Below are 20330 nucleotides of genomic sequence, written 5' to 3'. Positions count from 1 at the left end.
GTGGTGGGTGGTGGGTGGTTTGGCACCCCATCCATCACCTTAACATTCACTCCCTCCACCACCAGCGCACAGTAGCGGCAGCGTGTACCATCTACAAGATGCACTGCAGCAACTCACCAAGGCTCATTCAACAGCACCTTCCAAACCCATGACTTCTACCACCTAGAAAGACAAGGGCAGCAGGTGCAGGGGAACATCACCACCTGTGAGATCCTTTCCAAGCCACTCACCATCCTGATTTGGAACCAAATTACAGTTCCTTCACTGTGGCTTGGTCAAAATGCTGGATCTTCCTTCCTAATAGCACTGTGGGTGTACCTACACTGTATGGACTGCAGCGGTTCAAGAAGGCAGCTCACCATCACCTTCTCTAGGACAACTAGGAATGGGCAATAAATGCTGGCCAAGCCAGTGACATCCATACCCCATGTACGAATGAATTTTAAAAATCTGATTTCCTGGACTGTTTTTCATCACCTGAATGGGTTGGAGAGGATTTTTCTTGGCTTTGGATTTTCTCTGTAATTGTTTTTTGTCTATCCTAGGAGATTACACAGCCACAATGGAAGTGGCGGGGGGTGGTCGGGGAGGGGTGGGTGGTCATTGGGGAGGGATGGATGGTGGCTGGGAGGGGGGTGGTTGGTGGTTGGGGAGGGATGGGTGGTGGCTGGGGAGGGGTGGGTGGTGGTTGGGGAGGGGCGGTTGGTGGTTGGGGAGGGATGGGTGGTGGTTGGGAAGGGGTGGGTAGTTGGGAAGGGGTGGGTGGTGGTTGGGGAGGGCCGGGTGGTTGGGAAGGGGCGGGTGGTGGTTGGGAGGGGTGGTTGGTGTTTGGGGAGGGATGGAGGTTGGGAAGGGGCGGGTAGTGATGGGGTTTGGGGAGATTGTGATGGGATAGTGGGGTGTTAAGAAGTGTCTAGTCATAATGCCCCAGGCATCATGAGTGAAGAGTTAGTTGGCCTTGCCCTGCCCCTCATTTTCCTATTTTGATAAGAAAGCTTTATGGAGTTTTTTATAGACATTTTCTTCCAGTGTGTTATGTTTGTTTTTCACCTCAAAGGATTTGTTCCTGCAATTTCTGTACTCATGTTGCCTGTTGCTCTATAGCACTGCTTCTCTCTATGCCACACAAAATATGCATTTCCCTTTTAAACTGCTGCTGTAGGCAATTGATAAGTGAAGACATAGCCTGATTTCCCGCTGCCACATTGGTGAACTGCCTATGCTGAGGCACTGATAGCTCAATTACCTCATGTTAATAAGTTGCATCTCAAAAATTCCCACAGGACCCGCTGACTTCTCTGAGAAGCCAGCACTGAAACCTCCTCCACCGCCCACCTGTTTACAACTCAGTAACAAAAATCACCCCTGCCATGCCAGAATACTAAGAAATATAAGTCATTTTTCAATGGGAACAGTTTGTTATACAGGTTCCAAGAGTAAATCTGCTACCTGGTGTGTCTGTTTTATTTCTTAGTTAGAGGTCATTACAATCTCCTGCCATGGTGATTTAGGGTGATTGCCTCCTAAATGGATGAACATATGTTACGCGTGCCCCTGAGATTGGTTAAAACTGAGAATCTAGTGCATAAAAGCTGGTCAAAATATGTCTGACAGTGTGAAAAGTCAATCTACCTAGGAAACAAAATACAGGAGGGAATAAATATTGCTTCAATGGCCATGTTCATCACTCTGACTGTCCAAGGTGACTAACACAATCATTCGAGAGGGATGCACGGCTACACATTCTAATGTGCTAGTTCAGAAAGCCGAGGATATATAAGCTTCTGAAATCATTGCTAAAGTTGCAATTATATCTATAATAATTGAAATAATTGAACTTTTGATATATCCGAAAAAAATATGGTATTTAAATTTGTTAGCTGGTCAGTCGTCTAGAGATCTAACTATATACAAATCTTGTCAATTTTATGTCTATCTCAGGCATTGAGCTTAATATCAAATTATCAGAAAAGCAAGTAACACTGCATTGGCACTGTGACTTCAATTATTAATTTCACCCACTAAATAATTTGCATTCTTTAATATTTCATATCTGCATGCTGCAAATTGTGTTCTAGGATGTGAATGAATATATCTGCTATGTATTTGTTTTCCTCTTTGATGATTTGACAAGGAGTAAATTCATTAATTCAGTAATTTATCTGTATCCTAATGGGGGTATAAACGTTGATGCAATCTGAATTGGTTACTTTAAGATTATCTGGCGAGTTAAGTTTTGGCAACTATTGAATTCCTAGATGTAGACAGGCCGTAAACCTCAAATGGTTTTATGATGAGGCACTAAGCTGCAGGCTAAAGATTGAAGATAAATCAGTCATGGTTCAGTTGGTACCACAATCACATCTGAGTCAGAAGACTGTGGGTTCAAGTCCCAATCCGGAGACTTAAACACAAAAATCAAGGCTGACACTCCAGCGCAGTACTGGGGGAGTGCTGTACTGTTGAAGGTGCCAACTTTTGGATGAGATTTTAAACCAAAGCCCCATTTGCTGTCTCAGGTGGATGTAAAATATCCCGTGGCATGAAAAACAGCAAACAAGATAATCTTAATGTCTGCCCAGCATTTACCCTTCAATAAATATCATTTAAAGAAATAGATTATCTGGTTATCACATTGCTGTTTGTGGGAGCTTGCTATGCACAAATTGGCTTCTGAATTTCCTACATTACAACAGTGACTAAACTTCAAAGGGGTTGTAAAGCACTTTGGACGTCCTGTGGTCTTGATAAGTGTGATAGAAATGCAAGTCTCTCTTTCTTCTTTCTATTGACCAGACAATTTTGGATTAAGATATCAGTTTTGTGATCCCAGGGTCCCAGCATTCTTACAGCACCTGTTGACCTCACAAACTCTAATAATGTAGATCTGCAAAGCACCAGTGTAGATGCTAGGATCACAGACAACATATTTATGACCCCACAGATTATTAAAACCAGTAGACAGAGTTCTAATAGATCAGGCAGGTTGCTCCGTGGTAAATTGGATTTTTAAACACAGTCGATAAACTATGTGACATATCAGATTATTCACCTTGATAAATTCAGTGGTGTACCAAAGTATTTTATCCCAGTAGGCAAAGTCTATGGCATATCAGGTGTTTATTGCCAAAATGGATAATGGCCCATAATTTGCTGCAGCAGTGAAACGAATGTCATTCACCATTTGTTAGACTTGCCTTTAATCTTGATGATATTTTTGAACAGCAAATTGCTGAAAGTGTGAGCTAACAATCTTGCAACAAGAGGAACTGGGCACCTGGATGATCTGCCTCAGCCTCCTCCAGCAGTCCCACCATCACAGATACCAGTCTTTATTCGTCCATTCAATTCACTGCAAGTAATATCAGGAAATGGCTAAGTGCGCTGAATACGGCAAAGGCTACAGGTCTCAACAACATCCCAGCTGTTGTGCTACAGACTTATGCTCCACAGCCAGCCGTGTCTTTGGACAAGCTGTATCAATCTTACTACACCAGTGGCATCTACCTGACAAATTATGTCCAGGTATGTTCTGTCCACAAAAAGCAGGACAAATACAATCCGGCCAATTGCTGCCACATCAGTTTACTCTCAATCATCAGCAAAATGATGGAAGGGCTCACTGACAGTGCTATCAAACAGCACTTACTCACCAATAACCTGCTCACTGTTATGCAATTTGAATTCTACCGGAACCACTCGGCTCCAGGCCTCAGTACAGCCTTTGTGCAACATGGAATAAAGAGATAAAAACAAAAAACTACTGCGGATGCTGGAAATCCAAAAAAAAAACAGAATTACCTGGAAAAACTCAGCAGGTCTGGCAGCATCGGCGGAGAAGAAAAGAGTTGACGTTTCGAGTCCTCATGAACCTTCCGCAGAACTGAGTAAAGTTAGGAGAGGGGTGAAATATAAGCTGGTTTAAAGTGGGTGGGTGGCGGGGGGTGAGAAGTTGGGGGGGGTGGGTGCTTGTAGGGACAAGCAAGCAGTGATAGGAGCAGCTAATCAAAAGATGTCACAGACAAAAGGAACAAAGACGTGTTAAAGTTGGTGATATTATCTAAGAGAATGTGCTAATTAAGAATGGATGGCAGGACACTCAAGGTACAGCTCTAGTGGGGGTGGGGTGGAAAGACTGACAGGGCATTATAGATTTAAAAATAATTGAAATAGGTGGGAAAAGAAAAATCTATATAAATTATTGGAAAAAACAAAAGGGAGGGGGAAGAAACGGAAAAGGGGTGGGGATGGGGGAGGGAGTTTAAGATCTAAAGTTGTTGAATTCAATATTCAGCCCAGAAGACTGTAAAGTGCCTAGTCGGAAGATGAGGTGCTGTTCCTCCAGTTTGCGTTGGGCTTCACTGGAACAATGCAGCAAGCCAAGGACAGACATGTGGGCAAGAGAGCAGGGTGGAGTGTTAAAATGGCAAGCGACAGGGAGGTTTGGGTCTTTCTTGCGGACAGACCGCAGGTGTTCTGCAAAGCGGTCGCCCAGTTTGCGTTTGGTCTCTCCAATGTGGAGGAGAACGCATTGGGAGCAACGAATGCAGTAGACTAAGTTAGGGGAAATGCAAGTGAAATGCTGCTTCACTTGAAAGGAGTGTTTGGGCCCTTGGACGGTGAGGAGAGAGGAAGTGAAGGGGCAGGTATTGCATCTTCTGCGTGGGCATGGGGAGGTGCCATAGGTGGGGGTTGAGGAGTAGGGGGTAATGGAGGAGTGGACCAGGGTGTCCCGGAGGGAACGATCCCTATGGAATGCCACCAGGGGGGGTGAAGGGAAGATGTGTTTGGTGGTGGCATCATGCTGGACTTGGCGGAAATGGCAGAGGATGATCCTTTGAATGCGGAGGCTGGTGGGGTGATAAGTGAGGACAAGGGGGACCCTATCATGTTTCTGGGAGGGAGGAGAAGGCGTGAGGGCGGATAAGCGGGAGAGGGGCCGGACACAGTTGAGGGCCCTGTCAACGACCGTGGGTGGAAAACCTCGGTTAAGGAAGAAGGAGCACATGTCAGAGGAACTGTTTTTGAAGGTAGCATCATCAGAACAGATGTGACGGAGGCGAAGGAACTGAGAGAATGGGATGGAGTCCTTACAGGAAGCGGGGTGTGAGGAGCTGTAGTCGAGGTACCTGTGGGAGTCGGTAGGCTTGTAATGGATATTGGTGGACAGTCTATCATCAGAAATTGAGACAGAGAGGTCAAGGAAGGGAAGGGAAGTTTCAGAGATGGACCATGTGAAAATGATGGAGGGGTGGAGATTGGAAGCAAAATTAATAAATTTTTCCAGGTCCCGACGAGAGCATGAAGCCGCACCGAAGTAATCATCGATGTACCGGAGAAAGAGTTGTGGGAGGGGGCCGGAGTAGGACTGGAACAAGGAATGTTCCACATACCCCATAAAGAGACAGGCATAACTGAGGCCCATGCGGGTACCCATAGCCACACCTTTTATTTGGAGGAAGTGAGAGGAGTTAAAGGAGAAATTGTTCAGTGTGAGAACAAGTTCAGCCAGACGGAGGAGAGTAGTGGTGGATGGGGATTGTTCGGGCCTCTGTTCAAGGAAGAAGCTAAGGGCCCTCAGACTATCCTGGTGGGGGATGGAGGTGTAGAGGGATTGGACGTCCATGGTGAAGAGGAAGCGGTTGGGGCCAGGGAACTGGAAATTGTTGATGTGACGTAAGGTGTCAGAGGAATCACGGATGTAGGTGGGAAGGGACTGGACAAGGGGAGAGAGAAGGGAGTCAAGATAACGAGAAATGAGTTCCGTCGGGCAGGCACAGGCTGACACGATCGGTCTGCCGGGACAGTTCTGTTTGTGGATTTTGGGTAGGAGGTAGAAGGTTGGGCAACTATCAGGTTGGAAGCTGTGGGAGGAAGATCTCCAGAGGAGATGAGGTCAGTGACAGTCCTGGAAACAATCGCTTGATGTTCAGTGGTGGGGTCATGGTCCAGGGAGAGGTAGGAAGAAGTGTCTGCGTGTTGACGCTCAGCCTCCACGAGGTAGAGGTCAGTGCACCAGACAACAACAGCACCACCCTTGTCAGCGGGTTTGATGACAATGTTGGGGTTGGACCTGAGAGAACGGAGTGCAGTAAGTTCAGAGAGAGACAGATTAGAATGGGTGAGAGGAGCAGAGAAATTGAGACGACTAATGTCACGCCGACAGTTCTCAATGAAAAGATCAAGAGAAGGTAAGAATCCAGAGGGAGGGGTCCAGGTGGAGGGAGAATATTGGAGGTGGGTAAAAGGATCCGTTGAACTGGGAGAGGACTCCTGCCCAAAGAAGTGATCATGGAGACGATGACGGCGGAAGAAGAATTCAGCATCGTGCTGAGCCCGAACTTCATTGAGATGAGGGCGTAAGGGTATGGAACTAAGTCCTTTGCTGAGCACTGAACGTTCAGCATCGGAGAGGGGAAGGTCAAGGGGTATAGTGAATACGCAGCTGGTGCTGGGATTGGAAGATGGGGTGGGGACGGAGGGACAAGCAGGGGTGGAGGGTCCCAGATGGGTGTTGGTGTCGATGAGTTGTTGGAGCTTGCGTTCCTTAGCACTTGAGAGAAAGAGAAAAAGTTTCTTGTTGAGGCGTCGGATGAGATGAAGAATAAAATGAAACTGGGGGCACGCGCAGCTTTGAAAAAGGGTGCGGCGGTGCTGCTGGAGGGAGAGGTCGAGTGTGTTCATATGGCGGTGCATGGCACTGAGTGTGGATCTCAGAATGCAATGGGAACAGCAGTCCGAGAAACGTTTTATGTCCCAGAGATACCTGTAATCCTGGGTGGGTTCGAAACAAGAGGGATGGAATTTCAACTGAAATCCACGTGGGGTGAGTCGGAGACGGAGACAGTCACTGAGAAAGGAAATATGGCTGTGAAAGCGGGTTTTAGTAAACACGAAAATAAAGAATAAAGAGCTGAATTTCAGAGGTGAGAAGAGAGTGACTGTCCTTCGTATCAAGGCTGCAGTGTGACCAAATGTGTCACTAAGGAACCTTAGTAAAATTGATGTGGATCATGTCACACAAGTGCCAGGCAATGATTATTTCCAACAAGAGAGCATCTAACCATCTCTTCTTGACATTTTACGGCATTACCATCGCTGAATCACCCACCATCAACATTCTAGGGGATACCATTAACTAGAAACTTAGATGAACCAGCCACATCAATACTGGCCTAGATTTTCACAGTCATGGAGTTTCCTGGGACCTTCCAAAATGGTGGGCGGGACTCAGATTCAGAAATCCCACCCCCAATTTTGACTGATGCCATTTTCACCAGTGGGAGGGAAGGGGGCGGGACATGACTCCGACTTGTGGGAAGCTGGAATTCAGCCAGTGCTGAGTTCAAACAGACTCCATTTTTGCTGGAGCAAGGGCCTTATCCCGCTGTGTGGAAGTTACAAACCTTTAGAGAAGTCATGAAGGCTCATGAAAGGTGGATAAGGTTTATGAAACTGTCAATCTGACAAGTTATTTAAATGGCCAGCCCTTTAAAAATTGAAAAAAAAGCCTGCCCATTTCTGTGAGAGTTGAAAAAGATCTGCTTTAGCAATTTCAATAGCTGTTTGTTGATCTATCATTATAGTATTATTAACGTTTGGCTGCTTTTCACAACCTATCGTTATGAAAATGTCGGGGAGGGGTGGGTTGTAAGTTCACAGTTTGATTGACAGGTTATTAAAAGATTAGCTGCCTTTGATTTGGGGTTATGAATACAAGTCTGTTTATTTTGATAATGGAATAATTACTTGAGGGCATTTGAATGTTTTGAATGGACTTTCATGAATGGGGCAGTTTTTTATACAGTGAACTCTGTGATAGAAATTTAGAACTTTATTTTATTTCAACTCAGCTTGGATCCAGAAGTCTTCCCATAGTGGATACTAGCTAAGTTGGCATGAGGGTGCAAGAGAAAAGGGTGGTGGGTGGGGGTCATGAGTTGGCACTAAATTGGCATAGGAGCTATAAGGGGCCATGTGTGGGTGGGGTTAAGAATTAGCATGAATTGATACTAAGTTGGCATAGGCACTATAAGGGGCTATAGGGTGGGGGGGTCACGGGTTGGCATGAGTTGGCACTAAGTTGGAATGGGGCTATAAGGGGCCATGGGATGGGCAGGGGTCATGAGTTGGCACTGAGTTGGCAGAAGGGCTATAAGGGGCTGTGGGGGTGAATGTGGTCATGGGTTGGCATGAATTGGCATGAATGACCATGGGTGTGGGTGGGGGATGAGGGACTGTGAAGGCTGAGGGCTAGAGGGCCTTATGTTTAGGAGAACAACTGGGATGAAGTCCCAGAGAACTGAGGCAGGCCTTTTAAACAACCCGCCTCAGCACTGGCAGCCCATGTGACTGCCTACAATCTGTGTCCGGGGCTGGTGGGCCTGACTCCATCCTTCCCCCACCTTCCAGTAATGAGGATCCTACAATTTGGGACACTTTTTCCCAAGACGGATGCAGTGAGCCAGGAAATTTCTCGACTCCTGCTACCTGACTCAGGAGCGAAAATCCAGGCCACTGTTCCTACAAGAGCAGATCAGAGGCTGGGAATTCTGTGGTGAGTGACTCATCTCCTGACTCCCCACAGCTTTTCCACCATCTACAATGCACAAATCAAGAGTGCGATGCAATACTCCCCATTTGCCTGGATGAGTGCAGCTCCAACAGCAGTCAACATAATCAAGACAAAGTCCCATCCGCCACCTTTATCATTCACTCCTTCTACCACTGGTGCACAGTGGCAGTGCTGTGTACCATATACAAGATGCACTGCAGCAACTCACCAAGTCTCCTTTGAGAACATGTTCCAAACTTTCGACCTCTACCACCTCGAAGAACAAGGGCAGCAGGCACATAGGACACCACCACCTGTAAGCTCCCTTCCAAGTCACACACCATTCTGACTTGGAACCAAACAGCTGTTTCTTCATCGTTGCTGTGTCAATATCCTGGAATATCCCTCCATAACAGCGCTGTGGGTATGCCTTCACCATATGGACTGCAATGGTTCACAAAGGAGGCTCACCACCACATTCTCAAGGACAATTAGCGATGGGTAATAAATGCTGACCTTGCCAGTTACATCCACATCCAGTGAATGAATAAAAACAAATCTCTGACAGTTAACTCAGGCCTAATTATATATGCACAGACCTTAAATAGCTCTAAAGCAGGCGCCTTGAGGAATTTCAGACCAGCTCCTACTCTGTGTTGAGTTTATTTTGTGTAGAGTAACCTCACGCTATTCAATACAAAGGTTTTGGGGAGTCAGAAAGCGAGTTATTTGTGGTGCAGAATACCCAATAAAGCAATTATTACTAGTGTCCAGGCCTATATTTTTCCCTCAATCAATATAACTAAAACAAATTATCTGGTTAATATTGCATCACTGTTTGTGGCAGCAAATTGTGCACAGATTAATTGTTGCACAATTGATTACACTGACTGTTAGCTGTAAAGTACTTTAGAATATCCTGAGGTCATGAAAAATGCTATAAATGCAAATATTTCTTCCTTTTATTTTAATGGTGAGCCAGATAATAAGTTGCTTCACAAAAATGGAGCCCTGCACAGAATCTTAGACAGCATCCTTTGGATTTCCATGTTTAACCTTGCGTCTGCCCTCATTTTAAGTCGCCCTGGCACTTCTGGATAAATAATTGAGTGCCATTAACTTCTCCATTATTTTGATGGCGAATTGTGGGCCATTATTGCATGTCAGGCATTTGAACGCAGTGCACATGCTTAACCATATATTAACTGTATTAGGTGTTTATTCTCAGTCGGCAGATGAGTCAGTGGTATATTGCACTGTTTGATCTCTGTAGGCAGATTCCGTTATGCTTGTTGTTTAATTCAAAGTGGAAGAATCTTTTTGCTTTAATGGGTTTTTAATCCCAGTACAGAAAATGAGGGAAGTTTCTAATGATTCACCTACCAGTGTGAAACTGCCACTAGCCTGCTGCAATTTCCTTCTAGAATTCTCATTACACATATAGGGAAAATTGGAAGTCAGACAACTGTATTTCATTGGCCTACACTACTGGTGGATAGGCAAATACAGTTTAAGTGCTGTTTTCAAAAGGCTAGAGCACTTAAAGAGAAATATCACTTTACAGAAATGTATCAGAAAAGCAGCAACCTCAGGGGTATCAGCACAGAAGGTCCCCAGATTTACCAATACTTCATGAAGATACTGAGGGCAAGACCAGGAGGCAATGTCTGAGAGCAGGATGCCCTGTGGAAACTGCTTGACATTTCTTTTTTAACAGAATATACTTATATTGTACCTTTGTGCTCTTTTTTAAAGAACATGCCACTGTTACTCTACAGTCGCCTGTGAAAATTTCTCTTTCCATTTCACCTCGGCTAACTCACCCATCTCTCTAAAATCTGACCTAATCTAGCCTGGGGTCCTAGTTCTTATACTAACCTTTTCCTCTGCTAGTTGAATCTAAAACATTGTGGTCACTGTGTAAGCAATGAAAAATTTACATGCATATGGTTGAGTTGATGGTTAAGTGGGAGGAGTCCACTGTCCATACTTGCAACGCATTGCATGAAATTGCTCCCAAATTGCAGAACAGCCTGGAGATTGACAGACTGGGAAATAGCTGCAGCAATCAAGGCAATAGAAAGAGCTTCTCAGAATATTGGTAGCTTCTGAAGTGGAAACTATCAATAATTCAATGGCTGCTTTGAACAGAAAACTTTCACAGGTCTTCCAAAAACCTGATTGTGGCTATTGAATCTGTGATGACCAGCCAGTTCCCAGGCTAAAGCACCAGAGCACTGCAAGGAGTGGGCACAGATGTCACTGGCTCTCCAGACAGGTTACAGGGAACTCAATTCCTTACAGCTGCCTCCCCCAACCCAATGCTTTTATATGACAGAGTTTCAAACATGAGCCTGATGTCCCTTGCTACTGCAAGCGCCAGGCCACCAAAACTTCTGTTTAAAAACTTACATTGGTCAGTTGAGTAGTAACAAAATTGCTTAGTGGTTTTAGTTACAATCACTTAACTCTCTACGTCAGTGATTACAAACAGCGCATATTAGCAGACAGCATAATTGAAGTTTGGTATGCATTCTTCTCATTGTACTACCTCAAAAATGCTTATACACTATTTTGTCTTAATTTTTTCCTTTTCACTTTTGCTTCCTTTACTGCACATCACCTTATATGGTAATCTCGGATCTAATTCTTAGCGTCTTGTCTAGTCGGCCTGTCTCTGCAGCTTTTCCATTGTTGCTGTTACAGCCTGGAACATTCTGTTGATCAACCTTGAACATAACAGTTGCCAAGCAAATTTTTAACTCTACCTCTCTCACTATCTTTCTCTTGTATTAAAAGGTCCCTCTGGGACAGCAGCTACCCAAACATAAGAGTCACTTAAGTGCTGTCGAAAAACCAGTCCAGCCATTCATTAATTAACATTGTGCCACTTAGGGAGCACTTTGGAAGAATATCAATTAGAAACTAGAATTAGTTAGCTGGCACAAAGTTGCTGGCACAAAGAGCAGTCGTGGCATTAAGAAGTAGTTGTAGACAAGGAGAATTTTTATTTTTGGCATCTTCTGGTGAGTGTTGATATCTCCAGTATAAGATACAGTGTTGTAAGTTCTTTCTGTGTTATTCAACTTTTGGGAATTAGATGATGACAGGGAAGATGTATGAAGAGGCTCCCTGACATCCTAGAAAGTGAGAAACTTTGTGAGGCCATGTGGAGGAACAATTGGCTGGTCAGAAGTGACTTTGGTGAGTGAACTTTTGCTTATTGAGAGTTCTAGGCTCCCATTTATTTTAGAATCATAGAATGATACAGCACAGAAGGAGAGCCTTCAGCCCATCGTGCCTATGTTGCCACTTTGGTAGATCTATCCAGTCAATCCTCTCCCTTTTCCCATGGTTCAATAATTTTTTTCCCTTCAAGTATTTATCCAATTGTCTTTTCAATGTTACTAATGAATGTGTTTTCACCACCCTTTCAGGCAGTGCATTCCAGATCACGGTGACTTGCTGTGTTAAAAAAAAGTTTCCCAAAGTTGCCTCTATTTCTTTGTCAATCACCTTAAATCTGTGTCCTTTGGCTACCAGCATTCACTCGATCAAAATCTTAATGATTTTGAACATCTCTATCAATCAAGATCTCTCCATGAGGGTGAAGTACCTCATCCCTGGTATGATTCTATGACATCTCTTCTGCAGCCTCTCCAAGCACATGTGTGGTACCAAGAATTGAACACGATACTCCAGCTGAGGCCTAACCAGTGTTTTTTAAAGATTTAGTATGACTTCTTTGTTTTTGTACTTCATGCTTCTATTAATAAAGCCAAACATACCTAGCGTTTTTTTAACAGCCTTTTCAACTTGGGAACATACCTCGCCAGATCTCTCTGTCCCTGCATCCCATTTAAAACAGTTCCATTTAGTTCATATTGTCTGTCCTCATTCTTTCTACAAAAATGTACCAGGTGACACTTCTCTGTGTTAAATTTCATCTGTCATTTGTCTGTCCATTTCACCAGTCTGTTAGTGTCCTCCCAAAGTAGTGTTACTATTCTCCTCACTCTTTACTATAGGCTGAATTTTACAGGGGCGCAGGGGGGTGTACTGTTCTCCCTCCCAGCCTGGCCCCGGAAGAAAAAAATCATAGAAGGTTTATGGCACAGAAAGAGGCCACTTGGTCCATTGTGTCTGTGCCAGCTGAAAAACAAGCCACCCAGCCTAATCCCACTTTACAGCATTTGAGCCAAAGCCCTGCAAGCTACAGCACTTCAGGTGCACATGCAGACACCTTTTAAATGAATTGAAGATTTATGCCTCTACCACCCTTTCAGGAAGTGAGTTCCAGACCCCTACAACCCATTGGGCGAAAACCTTTTCCTCATCTCCCCCCTAACTCACTAATCACTAAATCTATGTCCCCTAGCCACTGACCTCTCCACTAAAGGCCCTTCCCATCCACTCTATCCAGGTCCCTCACAATTTTGTACATCTCAATCAAATCTTCCCTCAGCCTCCTCTGTTCCAAGGAGAACAACCCCAGCCTATCCAATCTTTCCACATAGCTGCAATTCCCCACTCTTGGCAACATTCTCGTAAACCTCTTCTGTACTCTCTCTAGTGCAATTACATCCTTTCTGTAATGAGGTGACCAGGACTGCACCCAATACTCAAGTTGTGATCAAACTAATGTTTTATGTAGTTCAGCATAACCTCCCTGTTCTTATATTTTATGCCTTGTGTTATGATCACCAGCTGAGGTTACCACTGGACAAGCCTGATCCCAGAGTGGAACCCAGCTTGATAGATCCTAACTTTTATTTGTTTGCTTAGATACGTGGAGAGGGGCTACTGAACAGAGTCACTGGAGTCAGCTAATGAACTTTTATTGAAAACATAAAATATTTATTAAACAAGAAAAGATGAGTTATATTACAAGACTCCTTCATCCACAACTATGCCTCTACAGATATATACAGATTTGTAAGGATAACACAAGTTACAAAAGCTATCTTATACTTTAATGTTCACAGTAAGTACGCAGTCCATGTAAGCCAATTGGCAACCCGTGGTCAGACACCACACTCTGAAACCAAGTGATAGATGCCACTTCAGCCCGATGCTATGGATCTTTCCTCAACTCCCCTCAGACACTTGCCACACCATGAGCCAACCAGTCTCACTGAACTCAATCTTTCACACAAGGGATTCCAATCTTCACTCCCCGCCTTGGAATCTTCTCCCAAACTGATGCCTTCTCACAGGTGCCTTCCACAAGGGTTCACCTCCAGGGTTTCAAACTCTCCTTCTGATGTTCCTCTCCCCTAGGTCACCACATACATCCAAGCTGTCTTCCACGCACTCTCTCTCACTGACTCAGCCATAAACAGTACACCACTGCTTCACATGCCCATAGCAAAATGTTACAGACCTTCAGCCATCTCTTTGGACCTTCTTGCCTCTTACAAGCTGTTCTTGCTTTAAATATGCTTTCTGCAGCTTTTGTCTCTTAAATCTGAAGCTTGGAGCCTTTCTCTCTGCTCCTCACTCTTAATTTCATTAACAGGACCTTTTCTAGGTTCCTGTCCTTCCTTTGACTAGAAGGTCTGCTTGGGATTTTCTCCTGTTTCACTCCCCTGAATTTTAGGGTCTTTTCTTTGGCTTGGGACTGGCTATCTGTTCCCTTTGCTCCAGTATCTCCTGGCAGCTACTTTCAACCAATTGTAGCTCAGGACTGGCTATCTGTCCCTCTTAGGTGGCTTCTGTTTGGCAGCTGTCTTCAAACTCAACTCAGAACTGCTGTTTCTTTAGTTTTTATGTGTGTGTCTGTGGGAGGGTCCTCCCTCTCTGGACTGCTGTTGCTAGGCAACAGCCCAGTTTCTCTACTCTTGTTTGTTGAACTTAGCTGCCACAATCGTAAAACTCTCATTATAAAAGCAGACACCTTTTAAAGTGAAACTAAAATTCAACTTGACCTTTTCTTAACCACACAAATACAAAAATACAAATCAAACTTAAACCTTAAAGCTAAAAGTCATTCCTAACACTTACAAATACAAATATAACTTACTTAAACTATCTCTAATTCCTAACACTTGGCTAATAAAGGACAAGATTCCATACACATTTTAAATCACCTTCTCAGCCTGTCCTGCTACTTTCAGGGATCTGTGGACACTCACTCTAAGGTCCCTCACTTCCTCTATGCTTCTCAGTATCCCCCCATTTATTATGTATTTCCTTGTCTTGTTTGACCTCCCCAAATGCATCAGCTCACATTTCTCTGGTACTGAATTCCATTTGTCACTTTTTTATCCACCTGATCAGTCCATTGATATCTTCCTGCATTCTGCATGCATCCACCTTGCTATCAACCACGCGGCAAATGTTTGCGTTGTCTGCAAACTTCTTGATCATTCCCCTATATTTATATCTAAATCATTAATATATACCACAAAATGCAGGGGACCAATACTGAGCTATTTGGAATTCCACTGGAAACAGCCTTCCAGTCACAAATACACATATCAACAATTAGCCTTTTTTTTCCCTGCCACTAAGCCAAATTGTATTTTGTTGCATTCCCTTGGATCCCATGGGCTTTTTTTTAAAACCAGAATTGATCGACTTTAAACAAAGCCGCCCCGCAGCCATAATGCCTTAATGAGGTGGAGGGGTCTGACTGCTCAGACCCACTCAGTGGGAGGGCATCCCACCCTTGAAAGCTGCTAGCCAATCTGATTAGCCGGCAGCTCTAGTAGTTCTGACAGTTCTAGAACTCAATAGTGGGCACCGCTGGGAATGCAAACAGTCCCCAGGATGAAGAGGACATGGCCTCTGGACTTAGTTTAATCAGGAGCTTTGGACGGTGAAGGATTGGGGAGCCTAAGGAGGGATGCAAGGGAAGGTGGGGGGTGGGTTTAGAAAGCTGGCATGAAGGTACAAAGGGGGGCAAGATCATGGTGGGGGGTGCCCCTGATGCGCACAGGCAGCCCCCCAAAGGAGGTAACCCTATTCCTTCCCATCCTTTCACCAAAGCTGGTAAATAAACGGCCTGCCCACTCTAGTCTATCTTCCGCCAGGCAGTGTATTAAGGCAGCGGAGGCAGATTGAAGACCTTATGTGGGCAATTATTGGCTACCTAAGGACATCAGTAAGGTTAAGAGTGGGTGGCCCAGTGGACACCTTACCCACCCCCCACTTATTATGTGGATCAGGTCAAGGGAGGGCAGGAAGACAGTGAGTAAGCCATCCAACATATTTTATGTGCCCCCCCCCCCGCCCGCCCCCGCTGAAAACATACCCAGCAAGGGGGAGAGGAGCAAAATCTAGTCTTATATTTCCAAGCTTTGTATCATCTCCAAACTTTGAAATGCATCCAAGTCCAGGTCATTGCGTTATCAAACAGAGCAATGGTCTTAACTTGACTGCTGGGGAACACCCATACTTCCCATTAGTCTGAAAAATAACCATTCACCATAATCTCTGCTGTAGGTCCCTTAGTCAATTTTGTACCCATGCTGCAACTTTCCCTTTAATCCCATGGGCTTTAATTTGGCTAAGAAGTCTATTATGTGGATATTTGTTGAATGTTTTTTGAAAGTCCATGTACATATCAACCACACTGCCCTCATCAACCCTTTCTATTACTTCATCCCTCTCCCCTTTCTTAAAAAGAGTTGTAACAGTTGTAACCTCCAGTTCTCTTGCTTTATATCAGTTATAATGCTGTATTTCCCCTGATAACTGGCTACTGGCTCCACTGTTCCATTTCTCCTCTTTGTGTACCATCAACATGATGTGGGGACTCTCTTGGTCTGTAGACCCTGGTAAGTGAATGTTTGTGTACGGGAAAGAGATGCATATAGTGATGCATGCATCTAAGACACTCCAACCTAGCCCTTTCCATGTGTCCTTCCTCCTCCCCCTCAGAGCGAAACATTAAGATATTATTATCGACAAATTCATATTAGCATGCAAAGCAGTGCATCCAGCAGAGTAGAAATGGCTAAAGGCTTGATTCACTATAAACACATTTAGTGATTGAATGAGCTTGTCGTGGGGCCTTAAAAGTGGGGTCTCTTTTGGGGGTGTGGGAGAGATTCAAATGCACTTTTTCTGTGTGGATTTAGCATGGTAGCCTAAAAGAACATTTTCTTTTCTCTATGTACCATTCCAAAACAGGCAGCAATTCAGAGGCTAATCCAAGCCCATAAGTTTATTGAAGTAGATGGACCCTGAGATATATTAAATATTTAACTCTGTAGGTGCAATCTGTGGCCTATGAGACTGCTTAATCTAGCATACAAACTCAATGGTTGGGCCTAGGTCAGCACCAGACATGCCTAAAAAATGAGGTGCCAACCTGGTGAAGCTATGGCACAGGGCTACTTCCATGCCGTAAAGCAGAAACAGCATGCACTAGACAGAGCTAAGCAATCCCACAACCAACAGGTCAGATCTAAGCTCTGCAAACCTGCCATATTAAATTGTGAATGGTGGTGCACAATTAACAGGAGGAGGAGGCTCCACAAATATCCCCATTCTCAATGATGGCAGAGCCCAACACATCAATGCAAAAAGACATGGTTGTCGCATTTGCAACCATCTTCAGCCAGAAGTGCCAGGTGGAAGATATCTTCTTGGCCTCCTCCTGAGGTCACCAACATCACAGGTTCCGGTCTTTAGCCAATTCAATTCACTCCACGTGATATCAAAAAATGGTAGAAGGCACTGGATGCTGTAAAGGCTATGGGTCCTGACAATATTCCAGCTATAGTAGTGAAGACTTGTGCTCTAGAACTATCCGCGGCACCAGCCAAATTGTTCCAGCTATAACACTGGCATCTACCCAGCAATGTAGAAAATTGCCCAGGTATGTCCTGTCCATAAAAAGCAGGACAAATCCAAAGTAGCCAATTGCCGCCCCATCAGTCGAATGTCAATCACCAGCAAAGTGATGGAAGGTGTCGTTAACCGCGCTATCAAGTGGCATTAGCTCAGCAATAACCTATTCACTGATGCTCAGTTTGGGTTCCACCAGGGCCACTTAGCTCCTAATCTCATTACAGCCTTGATCCAAACATGGACAAAAGAGCTGAAGTCAGGACGTGAGGTGATTGTGACACTCTTGACATCAAGACAGGATTTGACCAAGTGTGGCACCCAAGAGACCTAACAGAACTGAAGTCAATGGGAACAGGAGGAAAACTCTCGACTGGTAGGAGTCATAACTAGCACATAGGAAATTGGCTGTGGTTATTGGAGGTCAGTCATCTCAGCTCCAGGATCACTGCAGTTCCTCAGGATAGTGCCCTAGACCCAATCATCTTCAACTGCTTCATCAATGACCTTCCCTCCATCATAAGGTCAGAAGTGGGGATGTTCACTGATGATTGCACAATGTTCAGCACATTTGTGACTCCTCAGATACTGAAGCATTCCGTGTCCATATGCAGAAAGACCTGGATAATATTCAGACTGGGGCTAATAAGTGGCAAGTAACATTTGCGCAAGACATGTGTCAGGCAATGACCATCCCCAACAGAAGCGAATCTAACTATTTCCCTTTACATTCCATGGCATATCATTGCTGAAACCCACCCCCACGATCAACATCCTGGGGGTGACAATTGACCAGAAACTGAACTTGACCACCCATATAAATACTGTGGTTACAAGAGCAAGTCAGAGGCTGGGAATTCTGTGCTGAATAACTTACCTCCTGACTCCCCAAAGCCTGTCCACCATCTACAAGTGTGAAAATGGATGTTAATTTTTTGAAATATTTTTTGGAATATGGTGATATTCTGTAAAGAAGGCTGTGTGTGACCATGATTAATTAAACTGGGGGAAGGTTAGTAAAGATAGCTTGTCTGTGGGTAAAGGGACATGAAAGGGTAAACGTGTTATATGCATGCATTTGTAATGAGAGGCTATGGTAAAGTTGGAATTACAAGTAAATAGGTTGGGTTTTAAAATATGCATTATTGATAAGTAGGCTCTTGTCTTTTCAGTGGAACACTGCAGCAGGCCAAGGACGGACATGTGGGCATGAGAGTAGGGTGGAGTGTTGAAATGGCAAGCAACAGGGGGGTCTGGGTCATGCTTGCAGACAGACCGAAGGTCTACTGCATTTGCTGCTCCCAATGCGGTTTCCTCTACATTGGAGAGACCAAACGCAGACTGGGTGACCGCTTTGCGGAACACCTTTGGTCTGTCCACAAGCATGACCCAGACCTCCCTGTCGCTTGCCATTTCAACACTCCACCCTGCTATCATGCCCACATGTCCGTCCTTGGCCTGCTGCAATGTTCCAGTGAAGCTCAACGCAAACTGGAGGAACAGCACCTCATCTTCCAACTAGGCACTTTACAGCCTTCTGGACTGAATATTGAGTTCAACAATTTTAGATCAGGAACTCTCTCCTCCATCCCCACCCCCTTTCCGATCCCCCCTTTTTACAATAATTTATATAGATTTTTCTTTTCCCACCTATTTCCATTATTTTTAAATGTATTTCCATCCATTGTTTTATCTCTACCTTTTAGCCTATTTCGATCCCTTACCCCCCACCCCACCCCCACTAGGGCTATCTGTAACTTGCTCATCCTGCTTTCTACCCTTAATGTCACCTATTAGCACATTCCTTAAATAATATCACCACTTCAACACTTCTTTGTCCTTTTGTCTATGACATCTTTTGGCTATCTCCACCTATCACTGGCCCTCTATCCAGCTCTACTTGTCCCACCCCCCCCCCCCTTAAACCAGCTTATATTTCACCTCTTTTCTATTTTTCCTTAGTTCTGTTGAAGAGTCATACGGATTCGAAATGTTAACTGTGTTCCTCTCCGCAGATGCTGTCAGGCCTGCTGAGGTTTTCCAGGTATTTTTATTTTTGTTTCATAAGTACTTCATTAGCTGTAAAGTGCTTTGAGATATCCAGTGGTCATCAAAAGTGCTACATCAAAGCAAGTATTTATTTTTTTATATTTGCTACCTTCCAATCCATGAGGATTGTTGTAGGATGTAAGGAATTCTGGAAGATTATAAGAACGTAAGAAAGGAGCAGAAGACTAGTCTGCTCTGCCATTCAATATGATCATGGCTGATCTTAGGCTTCAACTCCACTTTCTCGCTCCCTCCCCACATCCCTTGATTCCCTGGGAGACAAAAAAATCTATCTTGGCCTAAAGTATGCTCAGTGATAGCACATCCACAATCCTCTGGGGTTGAGAATTCAAACGATTCACAATCCCTTGAGTGAAGAAATTTCTCCCCATCTTAGTCCTAAATGATTGGCCCCTTATATTGAAACTATGTTCCCTTGTTCTAGATTTCCCAGCTAGGGTAAACGACTTCTCAATATCATCCTTGTTTTCAAACCCTTCCATGGCCTCACCTCCTCTTTATCTTTCTAACCTCCTCCAGCCCTACAACCTTCCAAGTTAACTGCGCTCCTCCAATTCTGGCCTCTTGTGTATCCCTGACTTCCATTGCTCCACCAGTGGCCATGCCTTCAGCTGCCTGGGCCCTAGGCTTTGCAATTCCCTCCCTAAACCTCTCCATCTCTTTCTCCTCCTTTGAGACGCACATTAAAACCCATCTCTTTGACATCCTTTGATCACCTGTCCTAAGATCACCCTTAGGTGGCTCAGTGTCAAATTTTGTCTGAACACCGCTCCTTTAAAATGCCTTGGGACATTTTGCTACATAAAGGCATTATATAAATGCAATTTAATATAAATATAAAAGCAAAATACTGCAGATGCTGGAAATCTGAAACAAAAACAAAAATAGCTGGAAAAACTCAGCAGGTCTG

The sequence above is a fragment of the Cetorhinus maximus genome, chromosome 6 (genome assembly GCF_964194155.1).
Source record: "Cetorhinus maximus chromosome 6, sCetMax3.hap1.1, whole genome shotgun sequence".
Classification (NCBI taxonomy): Eukaryota; Metazoa; Chordata; class Chondrichthyes; order Lamniformes; family Cetorhinidae; genus Cetorhinus; species Cetorhinus maximus.
Note: the sequence above shows the minus strand (reverse complement) of the source record.